Source organism: Schistocerca gregaria, chromosome 5 (assembly GCF_023897955.1).
Source record: "Schistocerca gregaria isolate iqSchGreg1 chromosome 5, iqSchGreg1.2, whole genome shotgun sequence".
Taxonomy (NCBI): Eukaryota; Metazoa; Arthropoda; class Insecta; order Orthoptera; family Acrididae; genus Schistocerca; species Schistocerca gregaria.
In genome coordinates, this window is record NC_064924.1 from 9,908,457 (window position 1) to 9,928,337 (window position 19,881).

At 42.9% G+C, this 19,881-nt stretch overlaps 1 long non-coding RNA gene across 1 annotated transcript; it reads left to right on the forward strand.

Moving 5' to 3' along the window:
* The first annotated feature begins 1,254 nt into the window (after nucleotides 1-1,254).
* Nucleotides 1,255-4,462, forward strand: LOC126272473 (uncharacterized). Its single transcript, XR_007549227.1, has 2 exons — nucleotides 1,255-1,373; nucleotides 4,150-4,462. It is a non-coding gene; the product is annotated as an uncharacterized LOC126272473 (long non-coding RNA).
* The last annotated feature ends 15,419 nt before the right edge of the window (nucleotides 4,463-19,881 follow it).

The window sequence follows — 19,881 nt, forward strand, 5'->3', positions numbered from 1 at the left end:
CGGAATGTTACGTGATACCACGTACTTATACGTTTGTGACTATTAGAACGCCATATATCACAAAGCGAAAAAAGTGGTCCAACTAAAACATTCATATTTCTCTACGTACTACGGGAATATGTGATAAAAAATGGGGGTTCCTATTTTAAAAAACGCAGTTAGCATTCGTTTGACCTATGGCTGCGCCATCTAGGGGGCTAACCATAGCGCCATCTGGTTTCCCCCTACGAGCTAGACGAGTCGTTCTTTGTAGTTTTTTCCTTTTGAGTTTATTTCGTGAGATATATGGCACGGTCACGATCAATGGACCACCCTATATATTGTTGTAAGTTTCTCAGATTTTGATGAAGTAATGAAGATGTTTTTACGTTTTTCTGCGTGACGATAAGTCGTAAGTCGTTATTTGAATTCTCGGTCCAAGAGAGCACCGGGAACCTATTGTTCACGAGCGACTGCCACGGGCCGATGGTAGGTAAAATGAAACTAAGGCGATACGAAGTAGTTTACGCTTTCATTGCAATCCCTTCTTGGAAAGCTATTCGCAAAGTCTTCGTGGACATTACAAGTAAATCCTGTCTTGGAAATTTAGTTTTAATCCTAAATTTTCTTTTTGCTTTTTTTCTTCGCCCCTTTTTATGAAAATATTGATAAATAGAATGTATTGAGCAATATTTCCGTTTCCTGCAGCGTAAGTGCAGTAAAAATTTAAAATAAAAATAAAAATTGTCCGCGTATTGACTCGGCCGCACGACCGTTGAATTACAGTTCAGTACTATTTCCGCTGCGTAACCCGCTGCCCGAAAGTTTTATTAACGTTAATGCCTCGTGCCTCGCCCGATCCTTGCCAAAAATGTTATTATTATTATTATTGTGTCCTAAACGCTGAGCAATCTGGAGCTCCCATTTCTGTCAGTTTCATTTCTCTCCAAGCTCTGCATATATCACGAATCCAGACGAAGTAGGAGCGGTCCCCTTGTAAGTTTGTTAAATGAGGTCAACACGCGATGAGGCACAAAACGCTCGACGGTCGCCTTGAGTGGAGGCAATTGATTACACGTCCGCGGAGTGTGCTCCAGGAACTGTTCCGCTCTGCTTGCCAAGGCTTTCGGTGTGACAATGACGGTGTTTTCTCGCCCGCGCCGTGGGCCCCGATCTGAAGCGCCGGCGGCTGGCCGTGAATAATCTCGGCGGGGCATGGAAGGTCGCAGCGTCCGCACAGTAGGCGCACTGCACAGTATATAAGGGGCGGCCGACGTGGCAGTGCGACAGGTGACACCGAGCTACCGCAGCAGAAGAGTCGAAGAGCAGAGGAGCGACAGACAGCAGCCGGCAACGCAGCAGCAGAGCAACGTGACGACATGAGGCTGACCACGGTGAGTCGCCACCCCCTCAGGCAGTGTGCCTTTCACAGCCGCCGTGTAGTTGGAACGTTCCAGGCAGTGGTAGATGAGGTCAGAACGATGTGCAGACGATCACACAATGTTTATCAGTTGGCGCAGTTGCTGGGAAGCCTGGCTACAAAGTGGTAGCTTTATACTCCTGTTATTTATGTTTACTATCTTCGATGGTGTCTTCGTTTTAGTTTTGCGGGCTTGAAAACCCAAGACTGTTCGCACATTGTTATTTATATGTCCATACTGTACATAACGATAGAAAAACCCTTCCCCCACTTCCTTTCATCGTGTTTTTATGGGTTGGCGCACACACGTTAGTCCCGTAGTAAGGATGGCAACGCCTGAAGAGGTAAGACTTCATTTTTGTTTGACAGGGACACAAGTGGCGGTGCCCCTTAGGTATGGCTACGATCTTCTTTTATTTCTCTTTGTTAGGTACCCCTCGAAAACACAATTAAAAAAAAATTGAGCACTTGCCCGCGAAAGGCAAAGGTCTCGAGTTCGAGTATCAGTCAGTCACACAGTTTTAATCTGCCAGGGATTTTCAGCAGAAACACGGATATTCCGAACTCCACGAGCATTGTGCGAAAGCAGGTCTGCCACAGAGGTATTTCTTCCCTCGGGAAAGAAACGTCGTTGACATTGCTGAAGATTTCGCGCATTGGCAGTAAATTCGCTGTAAAACATGCATAACGGACCGCTTTTCCGAAAACTAGCGCCTGGATTGATTTTGAATGTAGGTGCTCTACAATAATTTGGCCGAAAATAATTTCAAATAATGTTCTCTAGTTTTTAAATTCATTCACGTTATATACAATTAGTAGGTGTAGAAGGACAACGTCATATTAATATACACTGAAAAACATTCATGGGTATATAAATGAAAAACAAAAATTAAAGTAATAACCGGGTTTTAAAAAGGGGACGCAAAATTGACAATCCGCGACGCTAGCTACTCTATCACCATTTCGCCTAGCAATAGCACGCGGTAAAAGGCATGTACACTGCCTGCAAATTACCTCGATAATGTTGGCCATCTTTTTTCAGAAACGATCGAGTATCTAGGGATAAGCCGAGACAAGCGTCCCCTTATTTTGGCTCCTCTTACACCGTGCGAGATTTCTCAGGAATAAAGTTATGGAACTTCCCATGTTCTCCTCCTTAGCAGTCTTCTTTTTCTGTTACTTCTTGTCAGATTTACCACCTCGATAAAACGGGCTGAATCTTACTACTGAAATGGCGTGATAGTGTATTGGAAGGAGGGCGATGGTAGTTTTTGTCCCGTTACGACGACTTCAAAGGAGAGAATGGCTGGCGACGTGTCCTTCTTGAGTACAGTCACATGCTCACCCCTCTGGCATCAAAAACCAAATTCGCCCTACGTTGTGTTACGGACGTACAGAGGAGAATCAGCTTCCATTACTTTTGATTTACGCGGGAGGGAGGGAGAGAGTTGCCAATGCTACTGATCGGATAGGCTGAAATGACTTCTTCGAGATCCTTGTCTAATTGCTAATCGAGTTCCAGCTCCACTGAAGTCGGTGTCATTTCCTCACGTATGGAATCCGCCACTACCAGTTAGATCGGCGATTTACAGTAAACCCACCTCCACTGCTGAGGTTGCCAGCGCGGTAGAGACTGATGGTCTTTGCCTTAGAGTTTGTTTAAGTTCTGGTAGTGAGAGAAACGTCTGTCATGAGAGTCTAGCCAACAATGAGGGAAGGTGTACTGACGTAAAGCTCCGGATTACTGTCCCAAACATTGCCACACTGCCTCACGGATGGTAGCTGATACGTCTGCGTAAGCAGAAGAAACTAACGATCAAAGTCCGAAAACAATTTATTGGACTGTTAGATTAACCAAAACAAATTCTCCATGTATAACACCAACACAAAACGGTGATCCATCTTAGAATTACACAACATACAATAATAATACAGAAAACAACTGAAATGATTTCCTACTAGTCTCCGCCAGAGACTTCTCCGATATACCAAGCCTAATCCAGAGATCAGTGAGAAGATCCAAGCTGGGCTGGCAGCTATCTACGTCTGCTGGCGGTCGATGAACTGCCTTTATAGCGCTTCGGTAGATGAGTACCTCGGAACTATTTTCCATCACGGGATCTGCAGTGACTTCTTCCTTATGTTTATGTGGGCCGGTAGTGGCCCCTGGTGGCCGCTGGTGTCTTTACTGCGTTGTTGTTGTTGTTGTGGCCATTCATCAATATTGCCTGTCGGTTGTGTAGTGCTTCGGTGTGCCTGCGAAACGGGCAACCCGCGGCTGCAGGCTGTCAGTTTGGTTGCTGATACTCTAGGCGCCGCGATATCTGGTGGAGAAGGCCACAGGAGAAGCCATGTGCACTACAGATGAAGATGGATCCAATGGGGTGGACGCCAGGCCAGAGGCCTCCTCGTGCAAGCTATTATGGCTCAGCACTAGGCATCACTATCATGTATCATCATTAAAAACAATATTAAGAGAATGCTATACTACATAAGCACCCGTTACTATAAACCAGACGATGCAGATACACACCGGAAACTTTATAACTAGTTGGAGAAATGATGAAACATTTCACAGTACTGTCTAGGACAGCAGTGTGTAATTCCCACATTCCTTTTGCCCCTTCATATTTGTCAGCCTCGTATAACGCTCTTCGCGCTGCTCTGTTGGAATGTCAGCGCGTCACTCCGCGTTTCTGCCGTTGCTGGCACATCGTCAGGTGGCTACAGCGACGCCGCGCGTGTTGCAGGTGTTTCTACTCGTCGCTCTGGTGATGGCGGCGTGCCTCACTCAAATGGCGTACGGCAACCACGAGAAGAGCGGGGGCGGCGGCGGCGGCCACGACCACGGCAAGGGCCACAGCGACGGCGACGGCCACGGCCACGACGGCCGCTGACGTCACAGCCGGCGGCGGGCGGCGAGCGGCGGGGGCACACCTGCTGGTCACCCCGCGACGCGGCCGCGTCTACACTCCTGCACCTACTTTATTCTTCGCTGTTACACTTGTACGTTTCTTCCATGTGCAACAATATTACACTGTAATAAAATGAATTCCTCCAAAACAGCGTCTTTACTGTTTCATGAGAGCAGTTCCTATCCCTACGCATCTTCACAGGCATTATTTTCCTCATTCAAACGATATTATAATACACGGCTTGTATCCTTGCCTGTGTGCATGTGCGGATGCCGGCTGCACAGGAGAATCCCCATTTATGCGTCTACTTCTTGTGGTGCTAACGTGATGACTGTACCTGTCCAGCAATTCTCTCATACCTTCCACACTGCCAACCTCATTGGACGATACACCGAAATCGTCATCTTGTAGATCAAAATGTTTTGCCCTGTATTGTGTAGTCCAGTTTTCGTGTTACCTACACTATCAGGTACAAGCACTTTAAGGAAAATGCATTTCCTCCCTCCCAAGATACAAAAGAGGAATAGAATAGCGGCTCGGTAGTGCCAAGACGAAAATCATGTTTTTAAAGCTTTATACTTGGAAGGAGGCTCAGTGCCGACCACCTACTCAGCAGTATCATTTTACATGGTAGAGAACTATATGAAGTGTGTAACGTATTACTATCTTTACGACGTTTCTCATAGAGCCATATACGTTATCTCGCATTTCTAGCTGCTTCTCTCACACAAATAAGGATAGGAATTCAGAAATTCAGGGTCGCCACCAGCCCAAGCCCTCCCTAACCATTTAGAAAAAAAACAGAGCTGGAAAATTATTAGTTTAATTACTTTAATAATTTAATTACAAGGATGCAAATTTCTTTAAGTAGCCAGATAAATATCACTCCATGTCGTGTATCAAGCAACTTCATTAATTCAGGATTGGAAGTCGGAGTAAGTGGGTAAGATAAACACCACAGAATTTATCATTCACGTAGATCATTTATTGTATCTAAGTATTTGGTTGCACATCCCAACTACACATAACTGGTGCCTGACTATAAATATTTAAGTAAGAATTACGTGTAACAGGGCACAATTTAACAACAGCTAGAAGAAACATAGAAAACCGGAGTGGGAGACAATGGTACTATCGTCTCCTTTGCATTAAAACCATAAAAATACCTCAGTGAGATTCGCATTACGATTCTTCGCATTCACTATTCTGGACAGAGGTTTAACGGATGCACGAGGTTGTGCGATAATTATTCAACCCCGCAACTGCGTCTGCTGCTTGCGAACGGCCGAACTAGAGCACGTGGTGCATTCCGAATCAAACTGTTGTGTTGCTTTGTAGAAAGCGCACGAAAGAACAGATATTATTGCCGAAATTACAGCTCATTAAACACTCAAACTGTTAAAATAAAGACTATTGCGGTGCCGTGGTGGACCAGAAGGGTCATTTATTACCAAACAAGTGGCACAAAATCGACACACAAAGACAAAAGCAACTTCCATAAAATGTAAGATTAAAATCATTAAAAATCATACTCGCTTCGCCACAGTATTATACTCACGTACGTTTGAAGTGATCCTAACCAGCTTTTCTTAATCAGATTTACCGTTTGCAACTCTACTTCATCGTTGTTCAAAATGAACAAAGCAACTACCACACTTTTAACTCAAACACCAAAAAATCACCTATTTAAAGCAATACAATTACGGCACATTCGGAAAAACAACTCGCTTCACACGCTTCAGTTGAGCTGAAGTTCTTAAGTATTTCAACAGTTAAACATAACGAAGTCCTAGCTCAAGTTGCTTCCTACCACTTAAGAGCTACGATCCGTACTCACCAAGCGTTCACCGAAGAGTGCCGCTTTCTCTTTCGAGATTACCTAGCTCCCCATGCAGCGGAAGCTACCAGAGGGGCATCCCTTCGTCACCAACCTCATACACAAAAACACCCTGTAAGTAGGCTGTTTAGGTTTTTTATTGTTAACGCCACATAGCGCTCTGTATGAAAAATCACTGGCTGTGCTGTGCGCAGTCTGTGGCTAGTTTGCATTGCTGTCTGCCATTGTAGTGTTGGGCAGCTGGATGTGAACAGCGCGTAGCGTTGCTCAGTTGGAGGTGAGCCGCCAGCAGTGGTGGACGTGGGGAGAGAGATGGCGGAGTTTTGAAATTTCTAAGACTGGATGTCGCGAACTGCTATATATATTATGACTTCTGATGATATTAAGGTAAATACATTGTTTGTTCTCTATTAAAATCTTTCATTTGCTAACTATTCCTATCAGAAGTTAGTGCCTTCCGTAGTTTGAATCTTTTGTTTAGCTGGCAGTAGTGGCGCTCGCTGTATTGCAGTAGTTCGAGTAACGAAGATTTTTGGTGAGGTAAGTGATTTGTGAAAGGTATAGGTTAATGTTAGTCAGGGCCATTCTTTCGTAGAGATTTTTGAAAGTCAGATTGCGTTGCGCTAAAAATATAGTGTGTCAGTTTAAGCACAGACTTGTACAATTTTTCCAAGGGGACGTTTTAACCCTTCGACACAGATTTCGACTAAGTTGGGTAAACCTCTCTGTTCAGGTATTGGAAACCTAAGTTGGTCATCCTGTGCTCTCCTTCGAACGAGGAGCAACATCGTCTGCTCCCAGCAGACGGTGACCAATTCAGCGTTTCCCACAAAACAAAACCGAAACCCCACATTAAAATAGACATATAATATTCAATAGGCCTTATCTGAGTGCTCAGTCTTCCTGGAAGAGTTCATGAATTGAGCTAAAATCAGGTAGTAAAGTGAATAAGCTGTAACGAATTCTACAAGCGTTTTATGAAACGACCTCACAGAGACGTTTCAAGTGTCTGACCGCCATCACATAACAAACAATATGAGGTCCAGATTCTAAGACATACTAGCATGGCTATACATGGATATGCAATTACGTCGAGGATACTGCGTTACGGTTCCGTCAAACCACAACCACGTACTACATAATTAGAGAATACAGTCGAGCCAGATAGCAACGCATCATCTTTGCGGATCCGCAGGGCCAAATTCATAATACATGAAAGGCAACTAAAGAGTGGATAACAGCCCAGCACTATCGAGAACTCTATATCAGCGCACTTGTCCCTGGTACACAAGTACGAATACGGCTATCTCGATCCACCGACCGTATACACAAGATGGAGGACGCAAACAACAGACTTCCCCAATCCTCCGACCTCGAAGAACTAAAGCAAATCTCACACCAGGCTTCAGTTAATAAGGCGCCTAGAGCAAATGGCATCCCAAACAGCTTCCATAAGAGTTTCGGCATCTTGTGTTAGGATTTGCATATTCTGCATAAGAAATAGTACTAAAGTGGTACTGTCACTGTTAGTTGGTAATATTTACTGGCAAAATGCAACTTAACAATGGATTCCATACTTATGGCTATCCTGTGTGGCCGTTTTTCAGCACGACATAAAAAGAGAGAGACATTATTAATTGATCACCGATCCGTTGGTTCTCGATTGTGTTCAGCAGACATACTGATTGATTACGCGAAGGGGTTTTCTTAATTGAAATGAAAGCAAATTAGTGGAATTTCGCAAGAAAAAGATTAACAGCTCGGAAGCTGAACACATTAGTAGTCTCCCAAATACAATAGAGACACCGTGATAAAGACCGAACCTGTAACAAAGCTCATACATTTGAACATCATTTTTGGTTAGTAAAAGAAAAGAATAGGAAGAAAATTACTGCATCATAAAATATTAATATATTTTTAACAAATTGGCTTTAAACTTCTAGACATTGACAAATATACCACGAATACATGTCTTACATCTGATATTTCTTTTGTACACGGCGCAGTCCAATAATAGCTGCTCTTCCAGTCCGTTCCTTCTTAAAAATTAAATGCCCTTGCGTGGGCGTGAAATATATTATATCTTCACTCGAGTTACTGAAACGTTTGTTCGTAGCTTCACATAGTTTTCACACAAAATAAAAATACAACTTGTAGTAATGCTACGTAGTACTACTTAACATGTCGGCGACCAAAAGAACAAGGGATAATGAAGTGTCTAGAACATTTCTCAACAAAAGATAGATTCTTCTTTCTTCTATTTCGTAGCTTCTTGCTATCAAGCGCTGTGGCAATGATTTTAAATATGTGCGCCCAGTAGGTCATAGTGTTTAATTTAAAGTATTTAAACGCTGGACGCACGTCTTGGTATAGGGCCACATTATAAAAATATTTCGTCTCTTTACTCTCGCGCTGTGATGCTTAGCATCTTTACGAAATACAGCTTGTTGACTGCCCTTTTCTTTTATGACAAATACTTCATATGCAACCTATTTGAAATCCAATAATATTATAGGCATTTACAGGGACCATACCTCCTGCAGATCTGAAGTTTTAAATATTATACCCCTACTGAAGTATTGGTACAAAGCACTTCTACCCCAAGGTACCATTATCCCAGATGGCGGCGATGACGTCATCCAAGATGGCGGTGATGGCGTCACCCAAGATGGTAGTTATGACATTATCTGAGATGACTGATTTTGGCAGGAAGTTTGAAATTTGGCCGGAAGATAGGTCAACTGGGCAACCTCCACTAACCTAACCCCCATCGCCTCCCCTCCCCCAGAAAATGTTCCATTTCCTACAGGATAATGCATCACACCACAGTTATCTCTACAAAGATAAGAAAATCTAGTGGAAGATAGGTCATTTAGGCTACCCCACTAACCTAAGTCACCCGACTGCCACCTCGTCCTAGGAACTGGCACCAAGTTTGAATTTTGGCGGTAAGGAAAGGTCACTTCGGGTTTCTCTTCCAACCTAAGAAAATCGTGGGAAGATAGGTCACTTGGACTACCTCCAGTAACTTAAGTCAACAGACCACCACCTCTTCCTAGGGATTGGTGAGAAAAGGACTCATCCTGCACTGGGCTGCTGGAGAGAGGAAGGAGTGTACTTTATTTGTTTTGGAACAATTTATTTAGGGATGGAGTATATATCACAGTGATACAGAACACATACTGTGACGTGCCACACAGCATACAGATCTGCAAACTACTCCTAAATAACTCATGTATAATGCTCTACTCACGTGCCTGCTGATTGTAAAATGTCAAAATAACACATTGCACAGCCTACATACATGCAAACGACTCGTAAATAATAAGAACTTCAAATTTCCATAATTTTTAAAGATTGATGACGAAGGTAGAATGAGGCAGCTGGTACCCCGCTTGTCAGTCAACAGGAGCATATTCGCCTTTTCGTGCTTTGTTTTGTGTTACAGTATTTCATTTTCTATGGGCAATGTTTCGTGATTCAGTGTAGAGCCTAAGTACAATTTTCGGATTACAGCTAGGGAAAGGTCCATCTCGGTACCCACAGGGTATTATACTATGAGGGTTCACTACATTTTTTAACTAAAGTTTATTATTATCTTACGAACTTGCACAGCTAGTTCAATGTTGTGAATTGGAAATGATTGAGACTTGACACAGTTGATTTTGGGTAGGCGTTAGTGCAAGGCTAACTGCATGCAGAAGGACTCCCAATTTGTGTGGCTGCTGCTAAGTCTTGATGTTGATGGAGCCCACACCAGACACCTGCCAAGGCGCCGCATCGCAGGCTGCACAACGAGCCGCTCAATGGACATGGCCAGTGCGTTCTACTCAATGGCGCTCACTGCTTGGTTTACTTTTACATCCATTGCGCACGATCGTTGCGATTTCCTTTGGCAAAAACAAGATTTTGCGAAAGTTTTCCTATTACACGGGTAAATAGTAAAGACACAAACTGTGCAAGTCACAAGGTTGGTGGTGCAAGTTCTTCAACAATTTATTCATTTCTGAAGCACGTGCACTGCCATCATTTAGAACTTAGGCATGGATAAACCGATTTCTCCGAGGTAGCGTTATTTTTATGACATGAACTGCAAATACACAGTTTAGTCACACTATCAAAACCTGGAATAACCATTTGATGCATCATGGATCGCTGTGAGAGGGGCACAAACAGATACTCAGTGACGTTCTGAGGTACCGTCAAGGATGTAGAGCTGTGTCGACTCAGGTCTAGCTACTTCCCACATAAAAATATACACTCCTGTGGAGTGAAAACTAGACTATCCCCATATTTAAATAAATATGACTCATGCTTTCTGAACAAAGATTGAATGAATGAAAGAAAATGGATGGTGTAATATTTATTGAAATCATTTGTCTAAAACTACGAAATATAGAAGCAAAGAGCATTTGACGTGCGTTTGGATGGTGCTCGAAAAGATATCCAGCAAATGACATTCCACTAGTAAGGTATCGAACAGTACTGTTTGAAGTTGCAGGATTCTAAGATGTACACTGAACTTTAACTTCTCAATCAGCACCTGACCTGCTGTAAATGATTTCGAGCATCATTCAAAAGGGCATCAAATGTTTCTTAAATTATTTTCTTTTCTTTGGAGCAGCCATTTCCATTTCAGAAATAATTTTATACCCATTTTGCTCTTAACAACATCTTTTGTGTCTACTCTTTCATAATGTTTCCGTTTTCTGTGGAGCATTGCCGTTAAAGGACCTATCACATTCACGTCAGGGTTTCCAGACACACATCCTTTGCTTTAGTCAGTAGTGTAGCTCTCTTGTATGCCGCAAACAGCAAATTTCCTTCAGGAAATTCTTGGTGCTCGTTCTATTCGCATGTTGGCACACGAGTTACTACGGACCACACTCGTTATTTCGATGTCAGTAGGGGGGGAGGGGCTGTCAAAGCGGGTATCAGCATATTTTGATATTTTGATAGTGTCAGTTGCATCATTTAGAGGAAAACTTGATTGATTTATGACCTCCTCCTCTTCCCCTTAACCTATGGTTCTGTTAATTGAATCGTGACACCCTGGGGGTTGATTTATGGCCTCGTGGGGATAATTTGTCCTTTTCAGAAACCCCCACCCCTCCCCCTCGTCTCCTACTCCCCCACCTCTCATAAAAAGCACCTCACCAATACAAGCACACTTTTCGTATCAAATTAATTAATTAATTAATCAAATCGATCAATTAATGAACCCCTCTTATTCTGGAAAACTCCACAGCCATCCCTCCTCCACGTCCACTTGCCCCTCCCGAAACTCAAAATTTGTGGGGAAAACGACCCAGTCTGTGCTGGAGAGGAAGGATCTCACGACAGGAAATACAAATCAGTGCAATTACATAGCAGATGACGTACTGCTTATTTATAAAATTTGATTCGCAGAGGTTGTATCTGTGTCTTATTTGATGTGAAAAGCTCATCACTGTCTACTGAGAAGATACAGGTACTGGAAAATATATGGAAAAGAAGTAATTAAATAGATCGCATTCTCTTGTTATCACACAAGGAATACCCCCAAGAACTCGATGTCAACGTAAGTCACTACATGTAATTACACTGTCATAAATGTTTCAATCATAACTTTATACCACATGCAAGGCAGATGTGCCAGCCAGGCTACTGCGCGCCCACACGCCGAACGCTTTGTCAGTCTGTACGACGCCCTGTTGTCCGATAGGTCGCACTATGCCCACTCCCTCCACGCCCATTGTTGGCTGTTGCACTGCCAGCAGTCCCGTGGTATTAGCACACCCCAAATGCCTACTTCCAGTTCCGTACCACTGCTTGCGAGAATCTGCATCACTACATCAACCTGTCTAAATCAGCAGCCCATACTATCTCAGACCACTGCGTGCCTTTTTTTTTTTCTTTGAGATGGTCCATCAGCCAGGTCACCCCCACAGCTGAAGTCCCCTTTGTTTGCGGCAGTATCCTTTGCCACCTGAACCAGCTATTTGCGGTTGCAGCATCTACGCAATCTACTCCCAAACATACACTTTCCATACCAGGTCAGTGGTAGTAGCTGCTCCATGTCCTCACCCTGCTGACTGAGCTAGTTCACAACAGCACCGGCAGAGGACGCTGGGAGAAGCAACCACCCAGCCCACCTCCCTACAATTCCCTCCTCTCCTTCCCTAAACTCTCTGGTTACTTCCAGTCAGACAAACTATCACTAGCCGAAAGCTTTTAAACAATTGGCAGTAGGTCTTTGTTGCTGATACCTGGAAAATTCCTGTCGAAAGACATTCTCTCTCTCTGCCCCACCCTCTGTCTCACCCCCCACCTCTCTCTCTCACTCTCTCCCTCCCTCCCCCTGCCCCCCCCCCCTCTCTCTCTCTGTCATGTGTCATTCTTCACCTGAACAAAGTTATCTCCCTCATTCTATCAGGTTGTCTGACTAACTCATGTACTTTGTGTGGGGGCAGTTTTTCCCTGCATCTTATTGTTGGATACCAGGAGTGGTTTATTTTGGGGGAATCGATCCCATAACTGTCAAGTTTCCAAACCATTCTACATTTTTTGTGTCTTTCCTAACTATTGGTGGATACTGGTACATTTAGGTTACTTGGTAGGAACTCCATTACATTGGAATTTCAGCTCAGTTGCATGCTATGTTCTGGAACAATCTGTGAAGGGGATGGACTGGTGTGTGTGTGCTGGCAATATCACTACTGGAAACAATAAATTGATCAATTGTGAATTTGATGCTGTGAGCGGATTTTTAAAGCACTATTAAAACCCTAAGTTGGTTCTTCCAGATACACCAGGTCGAAGAAGGAGGAGGATGGATCTACAGTGTGATAAGATAATAACAATATCAAATACCACTACAAAATAAAGTGCACTGCAATGCATTGAGAAGCAGTCAACACGATACACATAAATGATGTTCCATTCTTTAGTAATAGTAGTGGTAGCAGCAGTTGTCACAATTTGATGTTGGAGATCGCTGGGACTCTTTTACATCCTCCATTGTCATGTCTCAATATCCACATGTAGCAGGCCAGACCAGAAATCATGAATCACTATTTGATGCCTTCCAGTCTCACACACATCTTGATTGCAAAGTACGTGCCTTCCACCAACTGCCAGCTAGCCGCACCCACACAGACTGGGAGAGACCCACACCCACACTGGCCATGTCAGCAGCTGCTTGCCCATCCCCTGGCATCCACACACCTGCTGTACCGAATGTTCGGAGATCACAGACACTGTCACCAAGAAATTAACCAGTCAAATTACATGGAGGGAATAACAGTCCAGCACAAACAGAAACTTCTCACAAAACACACATGATCACTTTTGTCGACACTCCACCAACCACTCTACCAGCTTCACACACAAAACGGTGCTACACTAAGAAAACAGACACATATTTATCACTGTAATTAAAATTAAATATTATGTCTGTAGCTCCAATCTGATGACATTTGACAATGCAAAGTATTATAAATACCTTCTCCTGATGGCTGTGTCTCTGGAAATACCAATAACTATGTCCTCCTTATGACTGATCACAATTTTCTGTGCAAAATCTTTTATACCCCTTACGGCTACCAGTGTGCTGAAATCTTGATTTTACACGCAAATCCATACCACCCTTACGAGCAGACATAGTAATTTTCTTTGTATATGTTGGAACCCTGATCATAGTAACTTTACATCCCAACACATATTTTAAAATTCTACTGATCACAGAGGATCTACCACGCAACCCCTTCTAATTATAATACTTCATCAATAATAAAACGTTGAGGGCACCAAAAATATTGAGCGAAAATCCTGTAATGTTTGAACATGCTTCTTTTGTTTTTCTTGCGAATGGTACCAGTGTATCTTAGGAAGAGAGAGGTAACCGTCTTATAAGCAGCCAGCTATTAAAAACTCAATTCCAACACCTATATTACTGTCACCCTGTGTAAAAAGCGATCTTGCTTCAACAGGCATACACAAGTATTGCTTATGATATCTATCTTAAATACTATACGTGGTTTATAACTTGATGTATGATACTGCTGCCTTTTGAAGTCATCCTACACACAGATACTGTGACATTGAATATATACTCTGATCGCTGGGGTGTGTGTATTAACATACCGAAAGTGTAGTTGCACGTCACCTGTGGTCTAAGCTCGTAATAAAACCACCCTTCTCACTGCATTTAGAAACTGATTCGACTTATGAATGCGGTATTAAGACGATATTTGCAACTCCCTCATGCCACAGCTAGATATTTCTCACGCTAACCAAAAGAACTTGCAATGCATTCTGTCTCGATGCTACATTCACAGTGTATCGAATGTTCTGCGATATATCCATGAGGTATAGGCGAGGAAGCATGACTTTTTGACTTAGAATGATAACACACAGTAGATGGAGTACTATGTGAGGAGTCACTTAAAAATGCAACACTGGATTGAAGTCATAAGATGTGTCCAAAATCCTATGACCACTACACCGGCTTTTCAGGTATATAATGTTATGTTTTCTGGTAGAAATGTTGTCTGTGATTTGGAATCAAGTTTGTCCATTCAGCCACACTCTTGCCTTGGAGACTATGGAGAAGTGTTTCACTGTTTTCAGCCACTGGTGAATCACCTCTGTGGCACTCTCATATCTCGAAATGAGCCACCTTTTTCGAATTGATGTGCTAAGGACCCTACACATCAAAACTCCAGAGCGGTTTTAGGCAGTCTGTAATACATGTGACTATGTGACGATCATATTAAATATATGGGTACTGATCCAGTGATCGAAGTCACTTGCACAGACCAGTGTAAAGTCGCATCAGCCACACTGTAGGACGACCATATCCCGCAGACTATCATAAGCAGTCTGATAAGCTGTTTTCTTGCTGTAATACATCAAAGCAGTGTACGATAAGATAGGATGGATAGTTTTTATGAGGCACTCAGTGATGTAGTTGCTAGAGTAAAGGACAAAGACAGTGTTCTGCTCATGGGTGATTTTAACGCCAGGAATGGAAATCGAACAGAAGGGTATGAAAAAGTTTTGGGTAAATTTGGAGAGGATATGGAGGCCAACAGGAACGGGAAACAACTCTTGGATTTCTGTGCAGTATGGGCTTAGTAATCACAAACTCCTTTTTTAAACAAAAGAACATTCACCGGTATACTTGGGAAGGCAGGGGAACCAGATCTGTCATTGACTATATAATAACAGATCAGGAATTCAGGAAGGCTGTGAGGGACACACGTGTATTCAGGGGATTCTTTGATGATACTGATCATTATTTAATCTGCAGTGAAATTGGGATTGTGAGGCCGAAAGTGCAGGTGGTCAGGTCCATATGTAGGAGGATAAGAGTGGAGAAACTTCAGGATAAGGAAATCCGGCACAAGTACATAACAGCGATCTCAGAAAGGTACCAGGTAGTTGAATGTAGTCAATTACAGTCATTGGAAAAGGAATGGACAAGGTACAGGGACACACTACTAGAAGTGGCTAAAGAATGTCTTGGAACAGTAGTGTGTAAAAGCAGGAAGAAGCAAACAGCTTGGTGGAATGACACAGTCAAGGCAGCTTGTAAAAGGAAAAAGAAGGCGTGTCAAAAATGGCTACATACTAGAACTCCGGCAGACAGAGAAAGTTATGTTGAAGAAAGAAACAAAGCCAAACAGATAATTACAGCATCCAAGAAGAAATCTTGGGAAGACGTTGGAAACAGGTTGGAGACTATGGGTCAAGCTGCTGGAAAACCATTCTGGAGTGTAATTAGCAGTCTTCGAAAGGGAGGTAAGAAGGAAATGACAAGTATTTTGGACAGGTCAGGAAAACTGCTGGTGAATCCTGTGGATGCCTTGGGCAGATGGAGGGAATATTTTGAAGAGTTGCTCACTGTAGGTGAAAATACAATCAGTAATGTTTCAGATTTCGAGGTAGAATGGGATAGGAATGATGACGGAAATAGGATCACATTTGAGGAAGTGGAGAAAATGGTCAATAGATTGCAGTGCCATAAAGCAGCTGGGGTGGATGAAATTAAGTCCGAACTCATCAAATACAGTGGAATGTCAGGTCTTAAATGGCTACACAGGATAATTGAAATGGCCTGGGAGTCGGGACAGGTTCCAACAGACTGGACAAAAGCAGTAATCACACCAATTTTTAAACATGGAAACAGAAAAGATTGTAACAACTACAGAGGTATCTCTTTAATCAGCGTTGTGGGTAAAATCTTCTCAGGTATTGTTGAAAGGAAAGTACGAGTATTAGTTGAGGGCCAATTGGATGAAAATCAGTGTGGGTTTAGGCCTCTTAGAGGTTTTCAGGACCAGATCTTTAGCTTACGGCAAATAATGGAGAAGTGTTATGAGTGGAAGTTATTGTCTGTTCTACGAGATTATGGAATAGGAGGCAAACTTTTGCAAGCAATTAAAGGTCTTTACATGGATAGTCAGGCAGCAATTAGAGTTGACGGTAAATTGAGTTCATGGTTCAGAGTGGTTTCAGGGGTAAGACAAGGCTGCAACCTGTCGCCACTGTTGTTCATAATATTTATGGATCATATGTTGAAAACAATAAACTGGCTGGGTGAGATTAAAGTATGTGAACACAAAACAAGCAGTCTTGCATATACGGATGACTTAGTTGTGATGGCAGATTCTATTGAAAGGTTGCAAAGTAATATTTCAGAGCTAGATCAGAATTTAAGGTGTATGGTATGAAGATTAGCATCTCCAAAACGAAAGTAATGTCAGTGGGAAAGAAATATAAACGGATTGAGTGCCAAATAGAAGGAACAAAGTTAGAACAGTACTTAGGATGCATATTCTCACAGGATTGCAGCATAGTGAAAGAACTGGAAGCGAGGTGTAGCTAAGCTAATGCAGTGAGCGCTCAGCTACGATTTACTCTCTTCTGCAAGAAGGTAGTCAGTACCAAGACTAGGTTATTGTGCACCGTTCAATCTTTCGACCAACTTTGTTGTATGGGAGCGAAATCTGGGTGGATTCATGTTACCTTATCAATAAGGTTGAGGTTACGGATATGAAAGTAGCTAGGATGATTGCAGGTACTAGTAGATGGGAACAATGGCAGGAGGGTGTCCACAAAGAGGAAATCAAAGAAAAACTGGGAATCAACTCTATAGATGTAGCAGTCAGGGCGAACAGGCTTAGATGGTGGGGTCATGTTCCACGCATGGGAGGAGCAAGGTTACCCATGAGACTCATGGGTTCAGCAGTAGAGGGTAGAAGGAGTCGGGGAAGACCAAGGAGAAGTTACCTGGATTCGGTTAGGAATGATTTTGAAGTAATAGGTTTAACATCAGAAGAGGCACCAATGCTAGCACCGAATAGAGGATCGTGGAGGAATTTTATAAGGGGGCTATGCTCCAGACTGAACGCTGAAAGGCATCATCAGTCTTAAATGATGATGATGATGATGATGATGATGATACATTTTGTTTTTCCACCAGGACTTGAAGGTCTGTGTCATACTCTAAACTGACATTAACATATTTCGAACCATTGGTTCTCAAAGACCGCTGGACAACACTTGCTGAAAACTATGCTGCTCGAACACCACAAAGGATGGTGTTTCTTCTTGACAAAATGTGGAGGTCATCGCAACATATGGGAACTATAAGAGTTTTCATTACTATGGACGATTTCCAAACAGCTAACTGTAGGTGATGATCTCTAGATTTAACTCATCTGCCACAGTGACAAGGTAGCAGACGTCTTGGTGTTCCTTTTTTCGAAGAGACCCTGAGCATTGATTCCTCATACTGGTGGTGCATATTGCAGCCAGGTATATGATCGCTGTTTCAGTGTCCTAGGCATTAGTCACCCTGACCTCAAAATCATTAGAGACTATGTCTTTCAATTTTATGACTTACAGAGCATACTACGATGCTAAACAAGGGGATATTCTGGAGGACTTGAACCTATAGAGTATGCGCCATCAGTTGTCAATCGCACCTGTGGAGCAGTGGAATGATTTTCATACACCAGGGCGAGCATGTAAGTACCCTCATCTCGCATTTTCTTCAGTTTTACGTATTTTTCATCAATTTTCGTAATTGTACCAGGTTTACCGTAATTTCAACCCATTGTGTTCAATTGATCGAGGTCCAAATCACCACTCTCAAAACGTTAGCATGTTAGCAAAATGTCTCATTGTGTCGATCTCATGATTATGTCAGCCGATGACATTGTCGCTTAGTTCTAAATTTCTATATAGTTGCTAATGCACCTCCTCCATTACTTTGACAGGGTCACACATGTATGGATGCATCATGTATACAGCCTACACCACATGACACAAATAATGTTTCTTAGTGTAGGAAACAGCCATCAGCAGAGTGGAGCTGAAAAAACTACATTCCTTAGCAGAAACAGTATATAATTTCAGTAAGATTTTATTGCGATTTGCCCTGTCCCCCTATTTGGATGGATTCACGATGTATTCTTGCATACATGTCAGCCCTCTATTATGAAATGAGCTACCTCTTCGGTAAACCTATAGGCTGAGGACCCTGTATGATCTCTCTCTATGTATCTCGTAATAGTTCCTTTGTATTTAACCAACCCTCCCTGGATGGAGTCACAATGTATTCTTGCAATCGCGTCAGCTCTCTGTTTTGAAATGAACTACCGCTTCGGTAAACCTATAGGCTAAGGACCCTATATGATCCGTCTCTATGAATGTCGTAGTACTTCCTTTGTATTTAACCAACCCTCCCTGCAACACTGTCTCCAATTTAATTTGAAACTGACAAGTAGTAGGAGGGTAATAAACCAGCTACATTAGATGTCTTATTAAGTAAGAGAACGAGCTGAGTTCCACTTAATCAATACACTTTGACATTTTGCTTTCGCAAAGAGAATCGGAAGGAGTATAAGACCTTTTCCAAAGCGCTGGTGAAGTAGATCTGTTTTCTCATTCCAACACTGCAATTTCCATTCCGTGATAATGTTCCATACCGTTCTCCTTCACGTCACTCACCCAATTACACAGGATCTCTCTAGGTCTTTGCATGTTGAAGGACAGATTGTCATAAATCAACCCCCAGGGGGTAATAAGCCAATTAACAGAACTATAGGTTAAGGGGAGGTTGAGAGGTTCATAAATCACTCACGTTTTCCCCTGAATGTACGCAACCCACACTAGCAAATTGTGCTGCTATCTGCGTCACCACCCGACTGATATCAACGTCCAGTAACGTCTCACCGTTGGCAGTTGGCAGCGCTAACAGTGAGGGGTACACGAAGAGTGTCGGTGGGTTTCCAAATAGAGCAGTAGTTGTAATGTGCAAACGAAATGATTTATGTGACGTCCAAACCGACATGACCATCGGCGTTTGGGGAAAAGCTAGAACCATTTCCGAAATGACTGAGTTTGTAAACTGTTCATGTTCTGTTGTGGTTGAAGAATACCATGCATGGATAAATGGTGCTATGGAAGACTGGCGTTGAAGCTACTGCGGTCCATCATGGGCTGAAGATGACAGGGGCCAGTGGTGGCTGTGATAATGTGTATGGGCGAGTAGACGTCGAACCATTGAGCAACTGGCCACCCATATGAACTAAGGTGCTACCAACATGGCCTCTGTTTAGGGAATGTTGCTGCGCATGATTATCTGCAGGAGGCGCCTGTTTTCATGCACTCATGCTGTCTGCTGTTCATTGAAGGCGGGAATGTGCACACCAACAACGCGACTGGACGTCACTGAGTGG